At 46.1% G+C, this 27,458-nt stretch overlaps 1 long non-coding RNA gene across 3 annotated transcripts; it reads left to right on the top strand.

Moving 5' to 3' along the window:
* The first annotated feature begins 17,567 nt into the window (after positions 1–17,567).
* Positions 17,568–27,313, top strand: LOC127334036 (uncharacterized). 3 transcript variants are annotated; one of them, XR_007871842.2, is made up of 5 exons: positions 17,568–17,766; positions 19,472–24,892; positions 25,266–25,389; positions 25,561–25,763; positions 26,196–27,313. It is a non-coding gene; the product is annotated as an uncharacterized lncRNA (long non-coding RNA). The 3 variants fall into 3 exon arrangements; XR_007871841.2 differs by having other exon boundaries at positions 25,471–25,763; positions 26,196–27,312; XR_007871840.2 differs by having other exon boundaries at positions 25,266–25,763; positions 26,196–27,312.
* Positions 27,314–27,458: the final 145 nt, after the last annotated feature.

The following is a 27,458-nucleotide window of genomic DNA, read 5'->3' as shown; positions in this document are numbered from 1 at the left end:
CTCTATGGATCTTTCCTTTGTTGCAAGTTTTATTTTGTTGAAAAGTTCTATACTTGTCCAACATACTCAAGTTAATTTAATTCAAAACGAGGTGTAATTAAAACTTCTAGATATGAGGTGCACATCTGCATGAGTGTTACCCATAAATCTATCACTTTTGGATTAAAATCCTATATTTTAAGCTATATATAATATTTTGTAAAACACTTTTAAAATATAGCACCTACTAACACGATGTATACACAGTTTGGGGAAAGCTGCCGCTATTTATTTTAGCATGCTATGTTAAACATTAGATGGTGTACCTACTAGAATAAGGCGCACCGCGAGGAAAATGAGTATTAAAACTATGCACGGGTATCATCTATAGTTCTTGGAGCAGATACCCTTTGATCAATTCTAGGTTTAAATGCAATTTCGGTATTCGGTTGCTACACACTGACATTTAGCTAGTACTCCCTTCATTCGGAAATATAACATGTTTTACATATTTTAAAGTGAACTAGATACATATTGTAATGAGTGAATCTTCATACTAAAAGTAGACTAAATACATACCAAAATAGATGAACTACAAAAAGCTAAAATATCTTGTATTATATCAGTGAATGGAAGGAGTAGTTTTAATTTCTGCGTGTAACTGATTTTAACCCTGCTTGTCTCGGTGATGCCATTATGGTGCGTACTGAAGTTAGTCTATCAACCATAATGCTGAATGCTGATACCAGAAACGGCAATCACAGCTCGATCCTGATTTTGTTTGTGTCTAGTGGCTTATCAGCATGTCCCGAAAGAAATGGCACGGGCATTTTATAATTACTACATTTTTCTTTACATCTCTACTAGTAAATTTGTCCGTGCGTTGCTACGGATTTATTTTTATTAAATATTCTAATTGATGTATGTGTTGCACATGATAAACATGAAACGGAATTATGGAAGTGGCCAGCGATGAAATTGAACTGATTCGTACGTCTAGTAGGGCACCAAAGGGTGGGCGGATGTGACAAAACTAAGGCTAGTGAATAAAAAACGCAAAGTATCATCGACAAGCACCACCCAAGCACACAAACTTCCTAGATATAAAATATCGGTTAGAAAAGAATCATCTGAGAAGCTTTACTCATGGCGCCGCCTACACCATCCAACAAATGGCGGTTCTTGAAATAATAATTTACCTAATATGTTCACGCCATGATCGAGGTGTCGGATTCCTCCCTGTCCCATTGTCAAACCAACGGATGTAGGAGGAAGGAACTCCCACTCTTAGCACCCACCACCGGCGCAATAGGTTTCATGGCCATCTCCGCGCCATATGTGTCGGTGATCGCCTCATGGTTAGACGTCTCGGGCATGGTGCAAGGCGAGCTTGTTGTCGCGTTTTACATAAAGAAAAAGTTGGTCTTATGCATATTATTCTGCTCACTCAAAGGAGGCAGTAAAACAGTTCCATTCAGCTAACTTAATTACATTACATTTTGTATGTGTCGGTGATCGCCTCATGGTTAGACGTCTCAGGCATGGTGCAAGGCGAGCTTGGTGTCGCATTTTACATAAAAAAAACTTGGTTTTATGCATATTATTCTGCTCACTCAAAGAAGCAGTAAAATGGTTCCATTCAGCGAACTTAATTACATTACATTTTGTTTCCTTAATTTCCATTAAAAACCCATAATGAAGAAAAGAAATGTTTCTCGGCTAATATGAATACTTCTTTGCATTCTGATCTGAAACAAATTCACCAGTGAGATCAAACATTACAGCAGCCCGTAGGTGATGGACGACAATGCGCACCTCTAGAATCAACCAACGTTTTGATAGCACGCAAGCAACACTGTGGTGAACTGGCGATGGTACCGAATATTACTACCGAATTTGAACATGTTTCTTGTAAAAAAATTCCAAATACGAGTGGAACGGAGTATCTTGTTGTTAGCTACCATCTTTGTGTTGTTCTAGTGAGTTTAATGATGAACGTGAACGGTACCAGAAATTCAGGTGATCAGGTCGGAGGCGTTCGCCGCCTCCTCCGATGGATCTTCACTGATTCTAGGACACGGATACAGGGCCACTTAGGATCAGTGCACCAGCGGTTCATCTCCTTACTTGCCAAACCGCACCCATCGGTTCATCCATTCACTAACCAAAACGCAGCTAACACAGCAGCGCCACTACATGTCAGGCTTTGCCCCGGCCACCTGCTTAGCTCTGCCACCACGACCGACAACACCAATTCTAGAGCACCGGCAAACAACAAAGCTAGAGCACCGGCACGCACAGGCCCGGTTCCGGCCCCTTTCTTTCTCTCTCTCATCTCGAAGGAAGGATCACGGCGGTGGATCTGATGTGGGAGAAGGGAAACATCTTATGGCAGGGGCTACTGAACCGCTTGGCGCCCAAGTACCCGGGCCTGGCCAGCGCCGTCGCGGACGCACGCCATCTGCTGTGGGGAAGATGACCATGAGACGCTCGAGGCGGTGGTGGGCGCGAAGAGTGGTGATGAGGCAGAGGAGGGGAGTCGTGGAGGAAACATGCGCGTCTGTTCCGGTCGCTCGCGGGGAAACTGGGCCTGGGAAGCACGGAGAAGTAGGGATTTGGGGGAGAACGGGATCCGGAAATCAGGTCGTGCGAACCGTTTTGACTTCACGGTGGCAGCTCGTGTAATTTTGACAAATAATAAGGGTAACAAAAAATGGACCAACAAGAAACCTTATTTTCTTTATTAGGTACTAGCACAATTGCCCGTGCGTTGCTACGGGTGGATCGCATGTTCAGGCCGTATATTGAGAAAGATAAATATATTTTGTTATTACGAATTTTAAATTTGCTACATATACACATCTTTCTTATACATTTTCATGTTAAACTATTTCGTTGAGTTTAATCACACTCGTGTCTTGATAACAATGTTCTAAGATATTTGTAATTTATTTTCTTCGCTCTGCCATTACTATAGCTGAAGCTGCTGCCAAAAATACCTTAATGTTGCCGCTTTGGATGAAAGGCATGACCGGAATTTTTTTTAACCGATAGGGGTCTGTGCGTCGGCCTACAGTTTTCCTAAGAATGATTTCCTCTTTTTTATATTCTGCCTAAAGTTATCTTAAAAGTTTACTACTAATGATCGTGCGTTGCATGGGGAGGAACGAGAACTCAAATTTATTGAAAAGAATTCAGTATCTTTGTCCTCCCAATAACACTACTGACCAATTCACTCACCAAGTCAAATTTGTATCATTTTAGCATTATAACGTCTCGAAAAAACGTAGGCCCATTGCCCAATCTCTTGAATGAAAAATTTGGACTCTCTACCCAAATTATTGCCCAAAATCAACTGAAGCGGTAAATTTGACTCTTTATATGTCAACTTAGAGAGCTATTTATTATATTTTCTTAACCATCAATTGGGCATGTCCACAAAATAAAGTTAGTGCCATTATTATTTTAGTAAATTGACCATACCTGACTGGTCACAAAAAAAATATAACATCCGAGTATATTCCTATAATTTACCGGTAGTTTTCAGAAGAACAGAACCTCTCAAATACACGTAATCATCCAGCACAAAAATCCTCTCAGATAGACGTTTTGCAACATCAACAGCTCCAGGCTTTCGCAAGGAGAAAGTAGTATGATCCAATAGATGGGTGGGCTTTATTTGCAATTCCTCAGTGAACTTGCAAGCCTGTTAAAGCTGACCCTCTAGCAAATCAATCACAACCATGGCGTCAGGTAGATGGGATTCTAAAGATTGGTATCAGGCAGAGACCTAAAACTTTAGCTTCATGAGTAACATGGTTCTTTTGGTTTCAGGAAGAGATAAAAATCTGAATATATCACCACATGCTGCCAGGCATATGCCGATCTGTATAATAAACTCCAAATGCCGCTCACCATTGAGTCGTGGAAGCCGTACCGGACGGATGCCACCGCTGCTCCTTAGTTCAAAACAAATAAACAATCTAGACTCTAGATTAGATAGGGAGGAGATGAGCAGGATAAAGATGCGGCTACAGAATCGTAACTGACATGGTGGCCGATGGCATCGTTCGCAGTCTCGTACCTTGCCGATTGGTAGGCTATCGAACTGGCTGCCGTCGGACTCCAGCTCAGGGACACCGCTCCCTTCGATGGCCTGGCAAAAACTCTGATTCTTCTCCTCCCTAGCCAACTTCTCCTCGACGAAATCTAGTTCCTGTTAGAAAGTTTTCGTGATGAACCCCTGGTCGTCCAGGCTGTGGGGCCAAAGGTCTAGTCGTCAGGACGTCGTGCGGTGCGGGCAGTGATCTCCCTCCAGATCGAGCATGGCGGCAGGGAATTCTTGCCAGTAGGAGAACACCATACACAGTAAACCGCCTCCACTCCACCGATGTTAATATCTCATCCCCCTAGACACCAACGCAGAATTTCACCTACGTCATGCATGGTTGTAGCTAGATCCTGACAACTTTGCGAGGGCGGAGACCAGTTCGGGCAGCGCTGGACCACGGCAAGTCGACGATGAAGGCAACAGCGAGAGGTGCACGGTCGCCTCTTGTGTAGCCTCGGCGAGATCTCCACCACCGTGCTCATTACGGCCGTAGACTCGAGTACTCGACCTCCCTTTTTTCGTCGTGATCGATCTGGTATACTCGTTTTTTATTTCATGGTGGTCGTGACTTCCAGGCACTAGTGGAAAACAGGGCTTCCGTGGGAGCCTTTTGTCGCGGGCGCGCCTGCACCCGCGACAAATGGCCTGGCCACGTCGCCCCGAAACCATGTGGAGCGCGCGGAGGCTTTTGTCGCGGCCTTTTGTCGCGGGCCGTATTACGACCCGCGACAAAAGGGGTAGGAGCGACGTGGCCACCCCTTTTGTCGCGGGTCGTAATACGGCCCGCGACAAAATGTCCCCCCCTATATATATATATATAGAAGCAGCCAGCCACCCCCCCACCTCATTTTTTCCTTGGTGGTGAAGGTGGAGGTGTATGCTAGCTCATTTTTTCTACATGTGCACAAGAGGTGTTTGATGGAATGCTTGTGAGAGGGATGCCACTTGGTTTTATTTGATAAGATTTCTCCTCTTTTTGATCCAAAAAGGTTAGCAACTATTTTCTCGACTATATATATATGCATAGTCCGTACAATATTAATTTTAGCAAGGTGATTGCATCTGATACATATATAATTGTGCTTATGATGCAGATGAGTCATCCATGGATGTACGGTAACCGATGTGCTCCCGCTTTCAGAGAGGGCGTGAATTCTTTCCTGCTTGTGGCCGAGGCCAACAGGTCGAAGCAAGGTTTTATGTGCTGTCCATGTCTAAAATGTAAGAACGAGAAGGATTACTCTTGCTCAAGAGATATTAAGAGCCACCTGCTTCGGTTTGGGTTCATGTCCAGTTATAATGTTTGGACCAAGCACGGAGAAGAAGGGGTTATGATGGAAGACGGCGATGAGGAAGAAGATAATGATGAGAAGTACTATCGATCTATGTTCTCTAAATGCTTTGATACCGCAATGGACGACAATGAAGAAGAAGGAGGTGAAGAACAGGCATCAGATGATCCTGTTGATGATGATCTTCGTCGGGCCATTTCTGATGCAAGAAGAGACTGTGACACGGATAAGGAGAGGTTGCAGTTCGACAAGATGTTAGAGGACCACCACAAATTGTTGTACCCAGGTTGTGAAGATGGGCATAGAAAGCTGGGTAGCATATTGGAATTGCTGAAATGGAAGGCAGAGGTCGGTGTGACTGAATCGGGATTTGAGAAATTGATGATAATATTAAAGAAGCTGTTTCCAAGAAATAATGAATTGCCCGTCAGTACATATGAAGCAAAGAAGCTTGTCTGCCCTCTAGGATTAGATGTGCAGAAGATACATGCATGCATTAATGACTGTATCCTCTACCGCGGTGAGAAGTACGAGAATTTGAATAAATGCCCGATATGTGGTGCATTGCGGTATAAGATCAGAAAAGATGACCCTGGTGATGTTGAGGGCGAGCCACCCAGGAAGAGGGTTCCTGCGAAGGTCATGTGGTATGCTCCAATAATACCACGGTTGAAACGTTTGTTCAGAAACAAAGAGCATGCCAAGTTGTTGCGATGGCACATGGAAGAACGTAAGAAAGACGCGATGTTGAGGCACCCCGCTGATGGTCGGCAGTGGAGAAACATCGGGAGAGAGTTTCCGGATTTTGCGAGGTGAGGCAAGGAACTTATACTTTGGTCTAAGTACAGATGGCATGAATCCTTTTGGGGAGCAGAGCTGCAGTCCACAGCACCTGGCCCGTGACTCTATGTATCTACAACCTTCCTCCTTGGTTGTGCATGAAGCGGAAGTTCATTATGATGCCGGTGCTTATCCAAGGCCCAAAGCAACCGGGCAACGACATTGATGTGTACCTAAGGCCATTAGTCGATGAACTTTTGGAGTTGTGGGCCAAACCAGGTGTACGTGTGTGGGATGAGCACACGGAGCAAGAATTTGACCTACGAGCGTTGCTATTCGTAACCATCAATGATTGGCCTGCTCTCAGTAACATTTCAGGACAGACGAACAAAGGATACAATGCATGCACACACTGTTTAGATGAGACTGAAAGTAAATATTTGGGAAAAAGCAGAAAAGTTGTGTACCCGTTCAATCGTCGTTTCCTTCCGCGCAAGCATCCCTTAAGGAAAAAAGGCAAGCATTTCGATGGCGAGGCAGACCGCCGTCCGAAGCCTGTCCCCGTAGTGGTGCTGATATATTTGACATGGTCAAGGATTTAAATGTTATCTTTGGAAAGGGTCCAGGCGGTCGACCTGTTCCGAAAGACGATGACGGACACGCGCCCATGTGGAAGAAGAAATCTATTTTCTCGGGAGCTAGAATATTGGAAAGTCTGGAAGTCCGCTCTGCAATCGACGTGATGCACCTGACCAAGAATCTTTGTGTGAATATTCTAGGTTTTACTGGGCGTGTATGGAAAGACAAAAGATACAACGAAGCACGGGAGGACCAGGAACTTCATAAAGGACGAAACGGCAATCATCCGGGAAGTTTGTAGGGCCTGCCAGCTATGCTCTTACCAAACAAGAGAAGGAGATCTTTTTTGAAGCCCTATTCAGTATCAAGGTTCCGTCTGGTTTCTCGTCGAATATAAAGGGGATAGTAAATATGAAGGAGAAAAAATTCCAGAACCTGAAGTCCCATGACTGTCACGTGCTTATGACACAATTGCTTCCGATTGCATTGAGGGGACTTCTACCAGAAAATGTTCGACTAGCCATTGTGAAGATTTGTGCATTCCTGAACGCAATTTCTCAGAAGGTAATGGATCCGAAACTTTGTCGGATTACGGGAAGATGTGGTCCAATGTCTTGTCGGCTTCGAGTTGTTGTTCCCACCATCCTTCTTCAATATTATGACGCACCTCCTCGTTCACCTAGTTGAAGAGATTAGAATTCTCGGTCTGTATTTCTACACAATATGTTCCCCTTCGAGAGGTTCATGGGAGTCTTAAAGAAATATGTTCATAACCGAGCTAGGCCGGAAGGAAGTATCTCAAAGGGCTACGGAACCGAGGAGGTCATTGAGTTTTGTGTTGACTTTCTTCCGACCTTAAGCCGATTGGTGTTCCTGAATCTCGGTATGAGGGGAGGCTGACTGGAAAAGGCACACTAGGAAGGAAAGCAACGGTGTGGAGGGACAAGATTTCTTTCAATCAAGCGCACTACACAGTTCTATACAATTCCAGCTTGGTGGCTCCGTACATCGAGAAACATAAGAATGTTTTACGAGAAATAAACCCGGGCCAGCCGAGTCCTTGATTACAAGTCAACACATGAATACCTTCGGCGGTTGGTTGCAAAGACATCTCATTAATGACCCATCTGCGGTGGAGCAGCTGTACTTGTTGGCCAGGTTACCATCTTCAAACATATGTACATTCCAAGGGTACGAGATAAATGGGAATACATTTTACACGATCGACCAAGATAAAAAGAGCACCAACCAAAACAGCGGTGTCCGCTTCGATGCAACAGACGAGAATGGGCAGACCACCACATATTATGGATACATAGAGGAGATATGGGAACTTGACTATGGTCCCACTTTTAAGGTCCCTTTGTTTCGGTGCAAATGGGTGAAGCTCAGCGCTATACATATTGACGATAAGTACGGTATGATAACAGTGGATCCCAACAATCTTGCGTACTGACGAGCCTTTTGTCCTAGCCAGCGAGGTGGCTCAAGTTTTCTACGTGAAGAACATGTCTAGCAAATCAAGAAAAAGAAATCAACAAAAGAATACATCAATCGAGGAGCCAAAGCGCCACATAGTTCTTTCGGGGAAAAGAAACATCGTGGGAGTGGATGACAAGACAGACATGTCAGAAGATTATAATAAGTTTAAAGAAATTCCGCCCTTCACGGTGAAAATTGACCCAAGCATCTTGCTAAATGATGAAGATTCTCCATGGCTACGGCGTAGAAGATCACAACACTAGATGGCGATGTAATAATGTATTCTTCATATATAGTTCCCAAGACAATCTCTACATTTATGTAATAATGAAGATTAAACTGTGCTTGGCTTGTTGATCTGCTTGGCAAGGCGTATCGATGCTCCTTTTATAGGCACGGCACAGCTTCTACTTTGTCTTATTCCTTCGACAGGCCGTCGTGCGCTACATGCTTTATCTCATCGAGCAGTGCGTCCACCCACGCGTCCTTATCCTGCCGACACCTTTAGTCGCGGTTGCAGCCACCAACCGTGACAAAGGTTACAGACACATCCTTATCCTGCCGACAGCTTTAGTCGCGGTTGCAGCCACCAACCGTGACAAAAGGTTACCGACACATCCTTATTATCCTGCCGACATCTTTAGTCGCGGTTGCAGCCACCAACCGTGACAAAGGCCCTCCTAGATAAGCCTCCCCGGTCTTTTGTCGCGGTTTGAGCCTCCACCCGGGATGAAAGTTTCGCGCGCCACTTCGTTCCCGCCTATTTTCTTCCCGCATTCCCGCCATTTTTCCACTATATATATGTAGGCTTGGACTCTCATATCTGCAAACCTCATCACTCTCTCCCATGGCTTCCATCGTATGTCTAACACCCCGGGAGGCGGAGGCGCTTTGCGCCTCGAACTACCCCTGCCCGCCCGGCTACCGCGTCCCGACCGGCTGGTTGCTGAGCGTCGGAGGCGTACCGGTCCCTCCTATCCCTGTAGGTGTGCCACGCGAGATGGCCATCACGAACCACTACTATTTCGAGCTCACGCCTGAGCAACGGAGGAATCCCCAGTGGCATCCCGACTACAGCCCGACTTGGGACAGCTTCTTCATCAATCGGCGTGAGAGGGCGGTTGCCAGGTACGAGGAGGACGGCCCGCCTCCTTCGAACTTCAACGAGGCCGGCCGTCGGATGTGGTGGCGCGGCCGGACTCTCCAGAGCGTCCTGGCCTATCGTGGCCCCCGCATGCGCTACCCTCAATCCCAGCCCACGCGTGGTCATCCGCCGAGGTTCGACAACCGCGACCCCGATGCTAGCGACGATGACGTCGGCGACTTTGATGACTACAGTGGCGACGTGTATAGGACTAGGCACGACTATGATTGAATGGCTCCAACATTCGAATCTGGCCATGTATCTTATTTTTCAGTTGAGCTCTGTACTTTAATTTCAGTTCAATCGTAATAAATTTCGTGTCAACCACTTTATTGAACAAAAACAACCGACAACGACTTTATAAACTAAATTTAAACTAATAGAACCGACAACGACTTTATTGAAATTACAATAAAATAGATAAATTACTAGTCTAGTCTCTACTCGTCGTCGGAGGTTGTCTCCGTCCAAAGGTCATCCCACCGAGGGTCGTTTCGGTCCAAGTTGTATTCGAGTTCTCGAGCTCGAAGGCGGCGACGGCCCGACGGTGGCGCTGTTGGACCTGCGTTGTGCCCTAAGGTTAGCAAAGAACGCGTCGGGGGACCGCGCCCTCCACCGGCGCATCAACTGCTCGTCGCGCTCGGCGATGGCGATCCTGCGCCGCACTGGCGATGCCGGCGACGGTCCTCGTCGGTGACGAGGCACGGCGGTGGCGCGAGGAACTCCGCCTCCTCTAGCGATTCAACATCCGGGAAGTTCATGTCGTGCCCTGGCCGCCGAAAGCGCCACGCCGCCGCGTCGTAAGCGCGCGCCGCCTCCTCCGGCGTGTTGTACGTGCCGAGGGTGAGGCGGAAGCCACCGGCGCGTATCTCGGCGGTGAACCTACCGCTCGGACGCACTCAAACGCCACGGAAACCGGACGCCCCTCGACGACATGGAGGCATCCCGGAGATGAATGAGCGGAGGCGGTGGCGACGTGTGGTTGCGCCCGCACTCGTCGCTCTATATAGCGCACGCGGGGCATGGCACGTGTCAGCGGTGGCTACACGTCGCACGCCGGCATCGGCGGGGCGAGGCACGTGTCAGCGGTGGCTACACGTCGCACGCCGGCGTCGGCGGAGCGAGGCACGTGGAAGCGGTGGCGACACGTGGCACGGGGACGCGACATGAGTGGCACGGCGGCGGTGCACAGGGGTGAAACCTTGGTTCTCTCTAGCTAGGTCTTCTTTTTACCAAGTATACTGAACTGATTGTGAAATTAAATTATCCAAAGCAATAAGAGAGTAATCTGCTCCTTATTTACAAGTTTTTTTTTTTTTTGAAAGCGTAGAACTTGTATTTAACCAAGTAGGAAAACAGTACAGGTACGATTACAAATACAAGAAGAAAAGAACAGCGAGGATACAAAGTCCGCCATCTTCCTCGTTTCCACCGGAGACCAAAGTCCTCCAACGCCGGCAGAGACGGCGGAAAAGAACAGCGCCCAAGTGGCAAACCCTAGGAGCAGGATGAGCTCCATGCCCGAAGGCAAAAACAAGCCGCAGTTAGAAACATAGAAAAGGGGTCTGAGGGACTGATCCTCGTCCAACGGCTCCTGGCCGTTGGATTCACTTACCACGGATCAGCCGGAGCCGTTGGATTCACTTGCCACGGATCAGCCCCCACACCCTTTTGTCGCGGGTGGTGGCTCGACCCGTGACAAAAGGGGGGGTCTTTTGTCGCGGGTCGAGCCACCACCCGCGACAAAAGGGGGTGGGGGTATATAACCTCCGCGTCACGGGTGGAGCAACCACCCGCGACATTGGAGGCCAACCCTAGACCAAAAAAGCGCCGCCAGGCTGCCGGATTTTCTAGCCGCCGCCGCCGCCCACCTCCGGCCATCGGGGAAGAGCTCGCGCCGCGCCTCCGTCCCTGGAGCTCCTCTGCCGCCGCCGCGCACCTCGAGCTCCTCCGCGAGAGCTCCTCTGCGCGCCGCCGCCGCGCGCCGGCCGCCTCCTCGCGACCTCCCTGCCGCCGCGCCACCGCCGCGCGCCGGCCGCCTCCTCGCGACCTCCCTGCCGCCGCGCCACCGCCTCCTCGCGACCTCCTCTGCCGCCGCGTCGCGCGCTCGACGAGTAGCCACCGGCGCGCAGTAAGATAGCGGCCGCGCGCGCCGTCGCCCCTTTTTTTTTTATTTCTTAGTTTTCTTGTTAATTAGTTTTTTATGTATTTAATTGGTTAGTTTTTAAGTTAGTTAGTAATTTAGTTAGTTAATAATTTAGTTTATGTATTAAGTTAGTTAATTAGTTTTCTTGTTAATTAGTTTTTATGTATTTAATTGGTTAGTTTTTAAGTTAGTTAGTAATTTAGTTAGTTAATAATTTAGTTTTTAAGTTAGTTAGTAATTTAGTAATTCACGCGTATATGTCAACAATCCATGTGTGTATGCCAAGTTCCGCGCGAAACCAACATTTTTTGTGTCATGTGTAAAAATGACAAGCAAATGTCTTGTGAAGAGCTTATTTTTAGCACCAAATTTTAACTTTTTTACACATGACACAAAAAGTATCGATTTTTCGTGAAACGACTTTGCAAACACATAGAACATCAAGATGTATCTGTGACATTTTTTGTCAGAATTTTTTGACATTAAATAATATGGTGAAATTTTATTTTAAAAACCAGGAGCATGTGCTCTCGGGAGCAGAAACGACATGTTAGTTAGTTTTAGTATGTAATTAGTTAGTTCATTTTTGTAAGTATTTTGTTGTAATTAGTTAGTTTATTTTTGTTGTAATTAGTTAGTTCAAATTTGTAGTTTAAATTTTGTAAGTACTTTGTTGTAATTAGTTAGTTTATTTTTGTTAAATGTAATTAGTTAGTTCAAATTTGTAGTTTAAATTTTGTTGTAACCGCCGCCGACACACCCCTCTCGCAAACACCCGCCGACACACCCCTCTCGCAAACACACCGCTCTCGCAAACACCCGCCGAGACCCCTCTCGCAAACAACTGACGTCGACTCCCTCCCCCCTCGCAAAAACCCGTCGCCGACACCCTCCCCCTCTCGCAAACACGCGCCCTCTCCCTCTCGCAAACACGCGCCGACACCCCTCTCCCTCTCGCAAACACGCGCCGCCGACACCCTCTCCCTCTCGCAAACACGCGCACTCTCCCTCTCGCAAACACGCGCCGACACCCCTCTCCCTCTCGCAAACACGCGCCGCCGAGACCCTCTCCCTCTCGCAAACACGCGTCGCCGACACCCCTCTCCCTCTCGCAAACACGTGTCGCCGATTAGGGTTAGGGTTTGGTTTGTGTTTGATTAGGGTTAGGGTTTGGTTTGTGTTTGAACATTTACTTATCGATTTAATTCTTTTGCAGAAACAATGGATCAATTCGAACGGGACTTGGAACAGGAAGACATATTCGCGGACATAATCCGCGATGGTACAGAAGCCGACCGAGCCGACTCCGGTGATGGAGAAGACCGCGGCTCCGGTGATGGAGAACCCGACGGCTCCGGTCATGGAGAACCCGACGGCTCCGGTGATGGAGAAGCCGACGGCTCCGGTGACGGAGAAGCCGACGGCTCCGGTGACGAGGTATTAATGGATTTCTATATGTACATATGTATTGAGGCATTAGTATAGAGGCATTAATGCAATTCTATATGTATTCTCTTAGGCCTCCGAAGATAAGATAGAGAAACGAGGCCCGGCAAAGAAGTTGACCAAGAAAGACCACTTCACAATTGAAGTTATATCACCGGAAGGCCAACCGGTGGTACCCGAGAATGTCGGAGTGAAGTTCAAAAATCAGTGCGGAGTTGTGGTTAGAGATCGTGTCCCGATCACTGTCAGAGAATGGAACAAGACGAAGAATGTGTCCGAAAATCAGGTTGCCGATAGGTACAAGGACACACTTTTCACAGACCTCATGGCACATTTCACTTTGCCAGATTTGGGATCGGAGTCTGAGAATGCTAAGCAGCGAGCGCTAGTGAAGAAATGGGCTCTTAAGAAGATGGGGGAACTTTTCCGGGCGTATAAGAACCGGTTATGGAAAAATTATAAGAAAGACAAGAAGCCTCCATTATTCGAGAACTACCTAGCGAAGCAGGAGCATAACTGGGAAGAATTTGTGAGGTACAAAGAATCAGAGGAGGCTGTGAACCTGTCAGCGAAAAACAAGAAGAATGCAAGCGAGAAGAAATATCACCATCATACGGGGCGAGGGGGCTACGGAAGAGCCATGCCTAAGTGGGATGCACAAGAGGCTGAGATGGAGCTGAACGGGATCACTCCAGAACCCACGCGAGAAGGATGGGACATAAGGGCTCGAAATTGGTTCCTCGCGCATGGCTGTGAGTATGACATGAAGACAGGGAACATTGTTGAAAGTGACACCAGGGTTAGGGTACCCAGGCAAAAATGGATTGAAGTGACGACAGATATAAAGGCGGGAAAACTAAAGTTTGCTCCCGATAGAGAGAAAGACTTGCTGACGCTTGTCCTCGGTAATCCTGAGAAGGGAGGACGAACAAGAGGCTTCGGCCCTAGTGTTCCGTGGTCGCTTGGGTTTCCGGCCGACGCGGAGACTTATAGAAGCCGAGCGAGAGCTAAACAACGCCAGCTGGAGGTGCAGAATGACCGGATGGCCGAGTTCCAACGCCGACTTGACCAGCAGCAGCGGGAGCTTCAGCAGCAGCAGCGGGAGATAAATGAACTAAAAGGACAGCGCCCGCCAGATAATACCGCTGAAATATCTCAGCGACGAGACAGCAGCGTGGCCGACTCGGAGGCCCCTCCTACACGGATGATGATAGATGCCGGTCTGGCGACCCCTTGGATGGAATCAAGGAGACAACACCTTGTGATCTCCATGAGGTGTTCAGGAAGGTTTCTGTTAAGGTGGCGGTCGGCTATGTCTTACCGGCATTTGGACCTGAAGGTGAGCCGGCAACATGGCATGGCAATCCGATTCCAGCTGGCTATGCTCGTGTCGGGGTGGATTCAGTTGTCCCGTCGTGGGAGACATTGGAGCTCGATATCCCTGGAGGTGATGGGGGCTTACACTCAGAGAGGTGCTGGGAGAAATCATTCTCTGGGAAAAGAAGAACATCGGCTGCCGGGCTGGGTAGCACCTAGTACCGGTCGTCCCAGCGAGGTCACCATCACCTCCTCCAGGTGATCGCAGGCCACCATCACCTCCTCCTACTGATCACATGTCGCCACCATCACCCCGTGGGTACGACGTCGACCACGACATCGGTAGTCCATCTCCATCTCCAGCGCCGCCGCCTCCGCCCACTAAGACTCGGAATGCACCCAGCCGGAAGCGTTTCAAGAGTCCTGTCCCCAAGAGGTCGCCCCTCCCAAAAGTACCAAAGGTTCCTCCCCCCCGTCCTTGGGATCTTACTGTCGAGGAAAATGCGGCCGCTGTTGCGAAACACAACTATGATCATTTCCATAAGCCAAAACCTCCAGCGCCAGAGCCATACACAGAGAAGCAAATAGAATATGCTACTAGTTTTCTGAACACACCATCGCAGTATGAGTTACACGAGAAGAAGGATGACTATACACGCACTCTTGCGAAGGTAATTGACCAAAAGAAGGATGAAAAGGCTAAGGAGAAGGACATTGCTGGCACGAGCAAATCATCAGCTAGAAGTGCAGATGAGAAAAGGTCAAGTTCAACAAGTGCACCCCTCAAGGCCAAGCAAACGACAAAAGGCAAAAAGAGAAAGGAAGTTCCCCTCCTCGGTGCTCAGCCCAAACAATCGATCCCAGCACTCAAAGTGTTTAATGTTCCCAAGGTGTACGAGGAACATGGTGGTGGTGTCAATATGGATGAAGCTGCAACTCTAGCGGCTCAATGTGGAGTTACCGTGGAGGAATTGTTTGGTGCCGCAGATGCTGCACTACCCACTGCTGATATAGCTCCTAAATTTGTCTACGGGGCCGACTTGGTCAGCAGAGAGCAGCTGCATAAACTGCCAACACATATGCGGAATTTGCATCAGTGGTACCTTGATGCATGCAAGGAGAAAAAAATGTACATCGTGGCGAGTATACCATGGGAATATTACTACCGAAAGGAGGAGATCCATATTGAGATGAATGAACTCTGGCAGTTATTCAATCTAGAAGCCCTCGACAAATCTCTCATGAGTTGCTATTGCTTGTAAGTTGTTAACTACATATAAGTTCATTTTCATTCAGTTCATGTTCGTTTTCATTGCATATATATACTCATTATATCTTATGGGTTCTCTTTTGCAGACTGAAGATCAGTGAGTGCAAAAGTAATAATATTATCAATATTGGGTTTGTTGACCCAGATAAAATACATGTTGAAACGGTGAAGCATAAACGCGAAGAAACGGGGGGAAACCTACTAAGGTTTTTGGGGCAGCAATATTTCTGTGATTCAATATTGTTTCCTTACAACTACGAGTGAGAGTCTTAATGATCTTTTATATATGCACATTCAATTTTTCTTACTCGATGTTAAGTGTAATTCCTGACGTATATGCATAACATGTGCAGCTTCCACTGGATTCTACTAGACATTCAACCTGATAAGGGAATAGTTGAAGTAAAAGACCCACTGAGTAGAGGCCTGGACGGGTTCCAGGACTTGCGTTGCTCCAAGTGTAATTTCCTTCATCGCCGCGCTTTATCTTTCGTGAGATATCAATTAATTATCCACTCATTCAATCATTCTTTTGCCTGGCAGGGCTTGGCAAGCTTTGAAGAATGTTCATAAGGAGATTACCTTTGCAAAGAAGCTAACATTTAATCCTCGCACCGTGCCCCCAAAGCAGCCACAAGGGACGAATCTATGTGGATACTACGTTTGCGAGTCCATTCGCATGTTAACCACTGAGAAGCAGAACAGAAATAAATTCGACGTAAGCAAAAACATTCACAACTTTATTTATTATCATCAATATTTCGTTATCAAGACTGATATAGTCATACTCATCTCATTTTCGTATATAGGTCGACTTCATGCGGGACAGACTCCAACCAAAGGAACACGCACTAGGAATCGCGGAGGAACTGGCGGGACTTTTGGTTAGAGAAGTAATAAACAACAAAGGCTTGTTTAGTCCAGATAGTTGTTCTACCTCCAAATAGACGGTCGTTAGTACCGTTTGTCGATCGTGAGCTCCATGTATATATGTAGGGAACCTACGAATATGTGTAAGGGGAATCGACTTCTGCTTCCAATATTTGTTTGATCGATCTATATATATATATATAATGAATGAATGTGTACAACTTCTAGTAGCGTACAAATATATGCAACTTTTATTTTCGGACGAAAAAAATGAAATAACAGGCGGTCGGTGGCGGGGGGGAGGGGTGCTGCACCCCTCAAACCCTAAAGCAGAAGCGTTGTGCGCGCGCCACGTAGAGGGCCTTTTGTCGCGGGTGGTAATACCGCCCGCGACAAAAGGGCCTGTGCCCTGCGCGCCCCGCGGCTGCCACGTGGTGGACCTTATGTCGCGGGTCGTAGGTGACCCGGGATAAAAGGCCACCCTTTTATCGCGCCTTGCTTGTCGCGGCTGGCCGCCCGCGACAAAAGGCCCTAACCACCCGGATCAAAAGGCCTGTTTTCCACTAGTGAGGACCTCGATGGTTCGATCTCAGGTGAATATGAATATATAAGGAACCAGGTGCGAGCTAGCTAGCCTAAACCGGATCGATGTAGAATTGTTTTTCTGCACGGGAGCCTAAACCGACCCGTCAACGTGTGTGATTCCTCGTGACGATGCGGTATAGGAAATAGAGGACGACGGACGACACAAACCGAACGGACCAAACCACGGAAACACTTCTCCCTTTATTATTAGGTATAGATAGATTATTTGCTACATGATTATCATTTTCTCGTCACTGACATGTAATGGTCATGTGGAAAATAATAGATAATTTAAAAAAAGTTTGTTAAATTATAAAATATTTCAGCTAACTTGTGGTGATCACGTGGTAAATAATAGAGAATCAGAGAAAAATATTGTAAATATAAAATATCCCAGCAAACTAGCAAATCGTGGACTGAAAAAATTGACGACTAACTAGCAACGTTCCAACTTCGCACCAAAATTCCGGAAAGAGGCCAATAGAAGGGTCACGGCATGCAGTTGACTCACGTCAACGCCCTATCCCTTGGTGTTGGATGGCACGGAAGCTGCACCTCTCGTTTACTCATGGCCTCTATAAAAGCAGCTTAACCACAACACAAAGGTACACAGCCCGTAGTACAGCAGCAGCATAGCAAGTGAGAAGGGAGATCAGATCGAAGATTCAGACATGAGGACGCAGCGAAATGCTCTCTCTTTGCGCGCGCTGCTCCAGATGGTCTTCATGCTCATCGCTGCTTTCCAGGCCGTCTCTGTGCAAGGAGGTAGGGTACACTCCTTTCGTTTGCTTGATTAATTCAGTTATTACTGCATTTCATTTCAAATTTTCAATAACTATTTTCCTACCATTGCAAAATACCCACTAACTGCCGACGTGCCAACTTTGCCCCTAAAGTTAGAAGAAAAAACTTAAAGCAAAACTAAAGTATTACTCGCAGCGTTGATGTGAGTCAAACTCGGGATGGGAATGGGCCCATCCAGACCTGTCCGTAGACCTGGTTCTATCGGTCTCAAGGCCGATTTGAGAGGCTAGGGCCAACCTATTTAAAAAAAATGTCCGTGGCCTTGGTAGCCTAATAGGTATTGCGGGTTGATCCAAAGCATATCTTTTTTGGCCTAAAACATGTTGATTATATTATATAGTTGTATACGTAAGTAAGAAGAATGATAATATGATTGCAGAGCTCTTTTCCCGCATCTATGTTACTAAGACTGATCAACCTAATTGATCTAAATATGCGTACGAAGCTAGAACCGATGGCTAATTGGCAGACTAAGACTAGTCATAGTGGGAAGTAACATAGAGTAGTAACATGCACATGTTACTACTCTATGTTACTACCTTCATAGTGGTTAGTAACATCAAAGTAGTATCATATATGTCTTCATTAATTAGCTTATAGACTCATTGTATCTTGAGAAGTGTGATGTTACAGTAACTAGCTATGTTACTCCATCCTCCTCTCTCCTCATTAACTCACTGCCACATAAGCAAATTTGCTGAGTTGGACACTTAGTTACTAGTGAAGTTACTCCCACTATGAGTAGTCTAAGCTAGCTCAGAACTAATTGGTGTGCTAAGCCTTGATGGTTCGGCTTCATCGGTCTAATGTTAATCAATACTATTTGCCGATACTAGCTAGGTAACGGAACAAATCAATTAGAGCTAGTAGAGGTGTACTAACGAAGTCTAGGTAAAAAAAAAACGAAATCCAGGTCGGGTCTGACCCAATGGGTCTGTGATGCCGGCTCTATTGTCCCAATTCTCATATGAGGCCGACCCACACGACCCAGTAGCTCTGTTGTTTTTTTGTGTTGGCCCGCTGACCCGGTGGGTTGACCCGACCCATTTCCATCCCGATTCAACGCCCGATGCTCTTGTGGTCCATGTTGAATTTTGATGAGTGGGATTATATGGAAGAACTGTTTGGTGAATTTGACGCATGGACCATATGGAAGCGGCTTTGACTTTCCACAAGCTGCTCTTGGTGGCTTTCATGGTCATCTATGTTTTGATGGCTATCTCCGTGCAAGGATGTACAGTAGAATACCATTGTGCAAGCGAAGCGGTGACCACCTACTAATTTAACGACGCCTGCTATCGGTTGGAGGAAGCACTAAAGTTGTGTGCATGCTTTCTCCCGCTTTTGTTTTCTTGGTTGCAAACTACCTCTGATTGATTACGAATTATCCCAGTTTGGAATGGTGTTGAGATCAAACTACCATTTGTACATGGATAGATTGACTTGGATCAAAGTATAACCACACACGGATAGGTGCAATATTTTAACTGTGAAACCATGTTTGTTGTTTAGTGAAAACAAAAATAACTCTTTTCTGAAACTTTAACGCTTTATTCAATGACGTCATACAAAAATAGTCAGATTTGAAAAGAAAAGGTTTGGTTTATTTTACATTGAAGTTTAGGCAAATAATCAAATATAAGCAATTTCACCACATATGACGCAGGTACTAGAGGACTTTCACCGTTTGGACTCGGAAGACCTACTGCCGCTGGAGAGGTACACGGCGAGCCTTATACTGGACGCAGATGTATTCCTATTTACGGTTGTGACCATCATGGTGCAGCTCCATGACTAAGTATACGAATATAGTACTCCTGGCTACCAGCGCTCGCATGTATCAGATAGAAATATCCTTCGACGCCTCTAATTGCAGTGTGGTATATCCAATTTAGGGACCTTTTTTTTTTTTTGAACATAAGGGGGGTCCGGAAAGACCCCGATGCTGCATTAGAAAGACGTCGATGGAATACATCTTACAAGCAAGACCCCCGAAAAGTAAAACATTACAACCAGGATCATAGAAGTTACAGAAAACACCCTGTATCTGAAAAAGGAAAAGCAATCAAGGACAGGGCTACGAGCTGCTCCTTCTCCACCGCGACATCGATGCAACCAAGCACGATCATCTGCTTCACCACCGGGGACTACGCCACTTGGGGTGGAGCAGCGGGAGCACATCGTCTTGGCGCTAGAGAGCCTCCGCAACGGCAACCAGGCCTGGAGGTAGATTACCCATCGCCATCTGAAGAGCGACCAGGGCGGGAGTGGCTGCCCATCAGCCATGAGACTCAGCAGCCAGAAGATATCAGGAGCTGCCGAGGATGAACTCCCAGAAAACGCAGCACGAGCATCTCGCCAGTGACCTCCAGATCCACATCGCCTAGAGCTGCAACAACTCCTCTCCTCGCCTCCACGGCCGGCCAGAGGATGAAGGCAATCTCGAAACCACCGCATCTGGAATCCACCCCGCCTATCACCTGCATCGAGAAATAGCACAACAGCCTGCGCCCTCCCCTCGCCACCACAGCCGGCCAGAGGGTGCCTGTCATCACCACCGCTCGACTTGAGCTCAAGGCAACTAAGAGCGATCTTATTCAAAGGAGTGGTGGCTCTTGCTCCCGCAACCCACTCCGGCCAGAGGAGCAAGGAAACAAGAAGGAAAAGCCCGAAAGACCGGCAGATCTGACCGCAGAGATCCCGGCCTCCACCCCTAGCTACGGGCATAGAGCCCAGACGCGGCATAAGCCGAAAAAACAGGAAAAACAGCAACAAGAACTATACCTAAACTACTCCGGCGCCTCTCAGAACCTGCTCCGGCCGGCTACTCCGGCGGAGAGGCCAGATCGGCCCGGGATTCACTCGGAGACTCTCAAGAACACTGTTTTTTTCGATAAAGACTCAAGAACACTGTAGAGGGAGGAGAGCGGTTCGGGGATTGGAGTAGAAGAACTTGTGGAAGTCCAATTTAAAGGAATGCATATGCTATTTTGTTGGGGTGTGACTATTTCTCTATCGAATGAGAACTAAATTCGTTCTTAGTCAGATGCTGTTATTAAATTTCAGTTGCAACATGAGTTATAATTTCATGACTAGCATGAATCACGATGCAAATTAAATGGTGTAAGACTTAACTGAGCACTAGCAAATCCCATTTTATTGTGCACCCGGAGTATCAATAAAAACATTATTTATCTAAGTGGCCATGAAGACTAGAGTGGTCCGCCTAAAACTAGCTAAAACCACATAACTCAAAGGGGTACCAGCAAATCTCACCAATCTTTGTGTTTTAATCACCGGTGAGTTTTAGAGAGCACAAACCACTAAAGCAGAACCCTGAAGACTATTTCTGTTCTAATTTCACTGGAAGTTGGATTGAAAGTACTCCCTCCAATCCTAAGCATAAGATGTAAAATTTCGTCTAAGACTAATGCCGTGAGCGAGTCCAGGTGCAGGAGTGATCGCTAGTTTACCGAAACTGCACCTCCTCATTAAATTCCCATCTCCTCAAAACTCGCTGCAATTATACCAAAAACTACTACATCACACCTCTTCTTAGATCCGTGATCACTTCGCAAGCCACCTACTACCTCACACCTCGTGTCCTACCACCGGGTACTACAAGGTTCATCAACAAAATCACGAGGACTTTTCTTTTGTCGGCTAAGGATACCACTACCGGCGCCAAATGCAAAGTTAATTTTGAAACTGTGTGCCGTCCCAAGAAGCTTGGAGGGCTTGGTGTCATGAACTTGGATAAATTTGCCACGGCTCTTCGTCTTCGTTGGCTTGGCTTGAGTGGAAAGATAGCTCTAAAATTTGGGCGGGCACCAAAAACCCATGCTCCAAGGAGGACATGGAAATCTTCTACGCCGCAACCACCATTGCCATCGTTAACGGTTGCAAGACTCCCTTTTGGGAAGCCCCTTGGCTCGATGGGAGGAAGCCCAAGGACATAGCAGCGCTCATATTCGCTTCTTCGAAAAGGAAATCTTGGAATGTCAACAAAGCGTTGGAGGACAATGCTTGGGTGCGAATGATCATCCTTGATGAGAGCTTCACCATGGACCATCTCTCACAATTTGTCGGTTTATGGGTAAAACCTCAAGGAGTGCATCTACATGAGGAGGTCGCCGATGATATTTCTTGGAAGCTCACGGCTAATGGCCAATACTTGGCCAAGTCGGCCTATGAATTGCAATTTTCAGGCTCCACTTTCTCCTCCCTTCACAAGTCGGTGTGGAAGGTTTGGGCTCCTCCTAAGGTCAAGTTCTTCACATGGCTTCTCACTCAAAATAGGATTTGGACAGCGGACCAGCTTCGAAAGAGCGGGTGGCCAAATTGTGGGTTGTGTCCTCTATGCAAGCAAGTGACGGAGTCAGTTAGTCATCTCTTCATCCATTGCCGGTTCTCCGTGCGGCTTTGGTGCTCCCTGAGGGATTGGTTCAGCCTCCCGGTATCCAACCAAACCTTTGGGTGGATCTTTCAATCAAGACATGGTGGGACTACATGACCACTAATGCCGTTCCTAGCCGCAAAGCCGTGGCCTCCCTCTCCTTGCTTGTTCTTTGGGAAATTTGGAATGAGAGGAATGCGAGGGTTTTCTATAACAAGCATGTCCCACATGCAGTTATTCTAAAAAAAATAAGAGTGAAGCCCGCTTGTGGGCTTCCGCGGGCGCAAAACACCTTAGGGAGATTTTGCCGGGAGAGTAATCCCTTTGTTTCCACGGTTTAATACCATTTTGTAAGGACTATCTTGTCCAGAAACTTCTTCTTAATTAATAAAATGAGGCAAAGCTTTTACCTCCATTTAGAAAAAATATACCAAAAACTCCGCCGTTTCTTCGGCTTCCGAGAAAATCAATTACTGCACACGCCAACCCCATCAAGAGAAAGAAACCATGGCTGCTTAGAATGGTGCTTTGAGTTGACACATCCAGCATCAACACCATTGGCATGTCCATATGCTTCATGATCATCACCAATTGCACCGCCTCCGTCCATTGCTCCATGACTAGCACAGGCAGCACCACATACAACACCGCCTCTTTCACAACCACTGCGCCCTGCAGCTACGCCTCTTCCACGTCCATCACGAGCAGGAACATCTCCACGTCCAGCTTCCGCATCTCCATCGCCAGCACCTGCAGCTCTGAATGGTGGGTGGCGGCTGCCTACACGTGTTGTTGAGGGCGGTGGCGTTCACATGGTGGGGGAGTGCGGGGAGAGCCCAAGACGTCTGCTTCATCCGTTGGTATGGCCTTGATATGGATATGAAAAATGAGCTGGAATATAACAGGCTCTATCTTATCGAATGGCTTAATCTTCATCCCACATAAATTAGTTCCAACTACTACTGAAGCAAGAATCTGATGCTAACTTCGCCAAGATTTTGTTCTGCACACAGAAGTGCTCTAGGTTATGAGGTTTTTCATGGGGATCATCTATAATCACAACAATAGATGGTGGGCTAACCAGTGCTTGCGGTTAAATGTAAAAATAAAGTTTCTAGAGAATTAGATTTTGAGTTAAGGGGTTTTCGACGTCAGAGAGTTCTATAATTATACAAGTTTTACAAATGGCACACATGATTTATCAGTGGCCGATCCCTTTGGTAGCGCATTATGACCAGCTGTTGATATGGAGAAACTAGATGGATGATCTTCAATTTTAATGATGATGACTTATGCTCGCGTAGTCACAGTCAAAATAATCTTTAATTTTAGTGATGAATTTTTTATTATCAAGAAAGTTTATTCAATCTAAGCACACTCATTGTGATGACTCAAGGCATTTAGTTTCATTATAAGTTGTAATGATGTGAACAATAAATTTTGTCAGTTTATTTATGTATATCGGCCAGATTTGTTGGACTTCTTATGAACCTGGTTCATCCTAAATGCTTTTGTAACCTATGTACCTCGTCTATTTTCATAAATTTCCTTGTTTATGCAATAGTTATAATTGCAGTTTGTACTTTTTTGTTGCTACGAGCAGTCATCTCGATGCCTCTATTTATCAACGTATATTTTTTCGATAAAGATAAATTACGTATACGATGTTGGTCTTCAATTTAAGGATTATAGTGAGATCGATATATTGTGTTCTTCAGAAAATGAAATCTTACATGTATGATTTATAGTAGGCTCGAATTGTGTTAAAAAATTAGAAAATATTTTAATAGAATTAAACTAAAATTTAAATTACATTAAACTTAATAATAATTTAAACCTAGTCTCATTGTTGGAGGACACAACTATACTCCTAGCCTCGGTCGCAGACAACCGCAAGAGACCGCTTCGACACTCAACATATACAGCCAACACAACTAACACACAATTAAATGTAGAAAAACGCATATCAGCCTAAACTGGCATATCAGGGCTCATATGTATTTCTATTCATCAATTTCGCTATCAAGATGGATAATATAGAATTATGTAATTTGGGACGTTAGATATATAATATATATAATATTACTACAACCTTTAATCCTGTTGAATACCCAGTCTGGTGAGGCTACCTCCGATTGGTGCATTTACAGTCGTTGGATCTCCATCTTAGATGATCTAGGTCGTCCGTTTGATCTGGTCGGTGAGAGTTTAAGCACTTTGCTATGTGTCTCTCTTCCGGCTGACATTGGGTCCCATGGCTACAATTCACAGCAAAGAGTAATCTCCATGGTGTAAAGAGGCAAAAGGTTTTCACCCATTCACTCACACACGCGCCCCCAGACCCAATCCCGCAGGCCGCAGCTCACTCATTCTTTCTTTCTCCTCTGTCCTAGAGTTTAGGGTTCACCGCCGCCGCCCCCACACCCGTCGCCGCCCTCACAACCCACACATCAGACGCCGACTCCGCCGCCCTCCCCACTCCCTAGCCGTCGTGCCGTGTACCGAGGCAGCCATCGGGGCATTATTCTCCTTCCCAAGATCCTTCCGAGGCATATGGCGGCGCGGAAACTGATTTCAGCCCCTACCTCTCCTTCCCGAGGTGGCGAATGGCGAGGAAGAGGACTTTGGCGCCCTCCTCTTCCTCCTGAGGTAGCGCAGCTATGGGACGAGCCGGCGCGGCCAGTGCTCGTGGTGAGTCCTCTTTCCTCTATGGCTCTATCCCTAAGACGCGGCGAAGACTGCGACGTTAGGACGAGAGCTGAGTTTTGCACCAGGCTCTATAGGTGTTCGTACCACGGCTGGTCCGGCTTCCTTCGCCGCGGCCTGTTCTTTACCTCCACGTACATGGCCGGCAGTTGCCGCCTGTTGCCGCGTCCACAACATATGTATGTTTCCTGGGCTGCCGATCTCGATCTGTATGTTTCCTGGGCTGCCGATCTCAATCTGTATGTTCCCTGGGCACGTTGGAGTCCTACGCCATGCTGCTACTGCTTTTTGTTTCTCACGCGTGCGTGTTGCAGCTGTGCAACTAATCTCTTTCTCTCTTTTGCGGATGTATCGGAAGGTTCAAGACATTCGTCTCGCAGGACAACGCAAGCCGGCCGTCCGGCGCGCTGTACATATGGAGAACATCTTTGAGAGGTGACCGCCAATGTTGGCAAGGGCACGATAATCTCGAGGACGGTGCAGTATGTTTCGTTTCTCATTTTCCCTCTTTTTTTTCAATTGAATATGTGATTGTTCGATGAATTAGAGTGGTTTGGTCACAGCGATGATTAGATGATGGATGGTGCAAATCAATGCTTGGATGTATGTTGAACACATGCTTCGTCAAGTTTGCTTGATTGGAGTATATGCAGGTTTGCTAGCTATGGGAAGACACAAGTGTCGCAAACCAGCGAGCTCGACCATGGTATGTTCAAGCGTCTATTCCCGTTGTCGTCGCCGGCAAAGCACGTCTGCGCTCTCCTCACGCCTCGGTCAGCGAAGGCCTCCCCGAGGGTGGCAAGCCGGTGCTAGGTGTGGACAAGAGCTTCGGCTTCTCCAAGCACTTATCCGCCAAGTAAGAGCGCAGTTAGGATAAATCTTCTTTTCTTTTTCTGGATGTACAAGCCAGCTATATGAGATATGTTCTTAGAACCCACATGTTCCAGTAATGACACACATTTTGCATGCTTTGATTTTTTTTTTTTGAACGAATACTATATAGAGCAGGTAGGTAGTGCAACAACTGCTCACCTTTGCATTTCCTTGAAAAGGATGTTAGCTTATCTTAATTTTTTTTGTCAGGAATGCTTTTGAGAATTCTCCTTTTTTTGTATATTTCTGATTTTAGTATTATCGCGCCCGATATATTCTGCCTTTTCTTATCCTAAGCAACAAGAGGTTGATGATGTTATATCAAGACTATCTGTATCTTTGGTCTTCACCGTCGGTTCATGTTTAATTTATCGGCAGATCATTTTTTGCACTGACATACAAAAAAAAATTTCAGGGCGAGTGCAGCAGACTGAACATAGGACTGACCAAGCTGATTGCTAAGGATGACTGGTCGTATCTAGCTCCAAGCAATGTTGGAAGAGATCATATACTCCCATGGAAGGGTGTGTTTGTTCAAGAAATGCTTAGGCATAAGCGGCAAGCTGCTGACGTTATTTTCTTCTGTCATCGAGGCTACCCAGCAGCAGATCCATGAACCAAAAAATCTGAAACAGCTAAGCTGCCTGCTGCGTGCTACCACTTTTTTTTCTTGAGAAACTGTGTAGCCCAGAATTTAGCAGCTAGCACATAACATCATCTAGAATTTTATTAGTTGTTGTTTAATCATGTCGTTGCCGGATCCTAAATATCCTGTTTTGTTTATGCGCACTGATATTTGACAGTAACTAGAATGTGATTGTTCGATGACAGTAACTAGGATCCTAAATATCCTGTTTTGTTTTTCATTTATATGCACTTTGTTTTCAACTATCATGTATAATTACTTTTGGTTTAGATTTTGTGCAGTCTGATAAATCAGATGCAGCTACTATATTATAGTATTTAGTAGGTGTTTCGCAATTAAATCTAGAAACAAATTAATGTACTGGAATCGGATCAAATTACTTTTTAATAATTGCTTAGCTGATATTACAGAAAATTGTGTTGTACCTATTGCATTGTTGCTTCGCAATATAGATTTTTTTTTATCTCTTCTCACTTATAAATTTGTTTTAAGGTATTATTTGCTCAAAAGAAAATGGCGAAAATTGTTACATTCCATATTGCTTCAACGGATTTAAGAAGCTCAGGAAAGAAATAACTATAGCAGTAGGTCCAACTCTGATATTTGATCTTTATCTCCTTTGCCTATTTGTTACAAGATCCTTTGTTTATAACCTCCTAATAGACATTTCAGATAGCTAATAGTGTTTCCGTTTTTTCTTAAGATTTACCGTTTTCTATTGTTTTTCAAAGCAATAGTATTATGTAATTTGGTACCTTCATCAAGTTTTGCATTGTTTCTTTGTCTCCGTTGTATACCTTTTCCCTTTTTTATGATATACAAGGAGCATTAGAAAATATGTAGGCATCGTATCCATGTGGCTCAGGTGATTCATATATAATCTGCTTTTAGGCCTTCCTCATTATGCAACGAATAATTAGACTGAATAATTGCTTATGATTTGGCTTCTCCTCTATCTGTTTTAGTGCAAAGATGTACTCCCCCATGTGCTGTAATATAAGATGTTATTAAAACCAATTATAAGCTATATTG

Source organism: Lolium perenne, chromosome 2, assembly GCF_019359855.2.
Source record: "Lolium perenne isolate Kyuss_39 chromosome 2, Kyuss_2.0, whole genome shotgun sequence".
Classification (NCBI taxonomy): Eukaryota; Viridiplantae; Streptophyta; class Magnoliopsida; order Poales; family Poaceae; genus Lolium; species Lolium perenne.
This window is presented reverse-complemented; position numbering and strand designations above follow the sequence as displayed.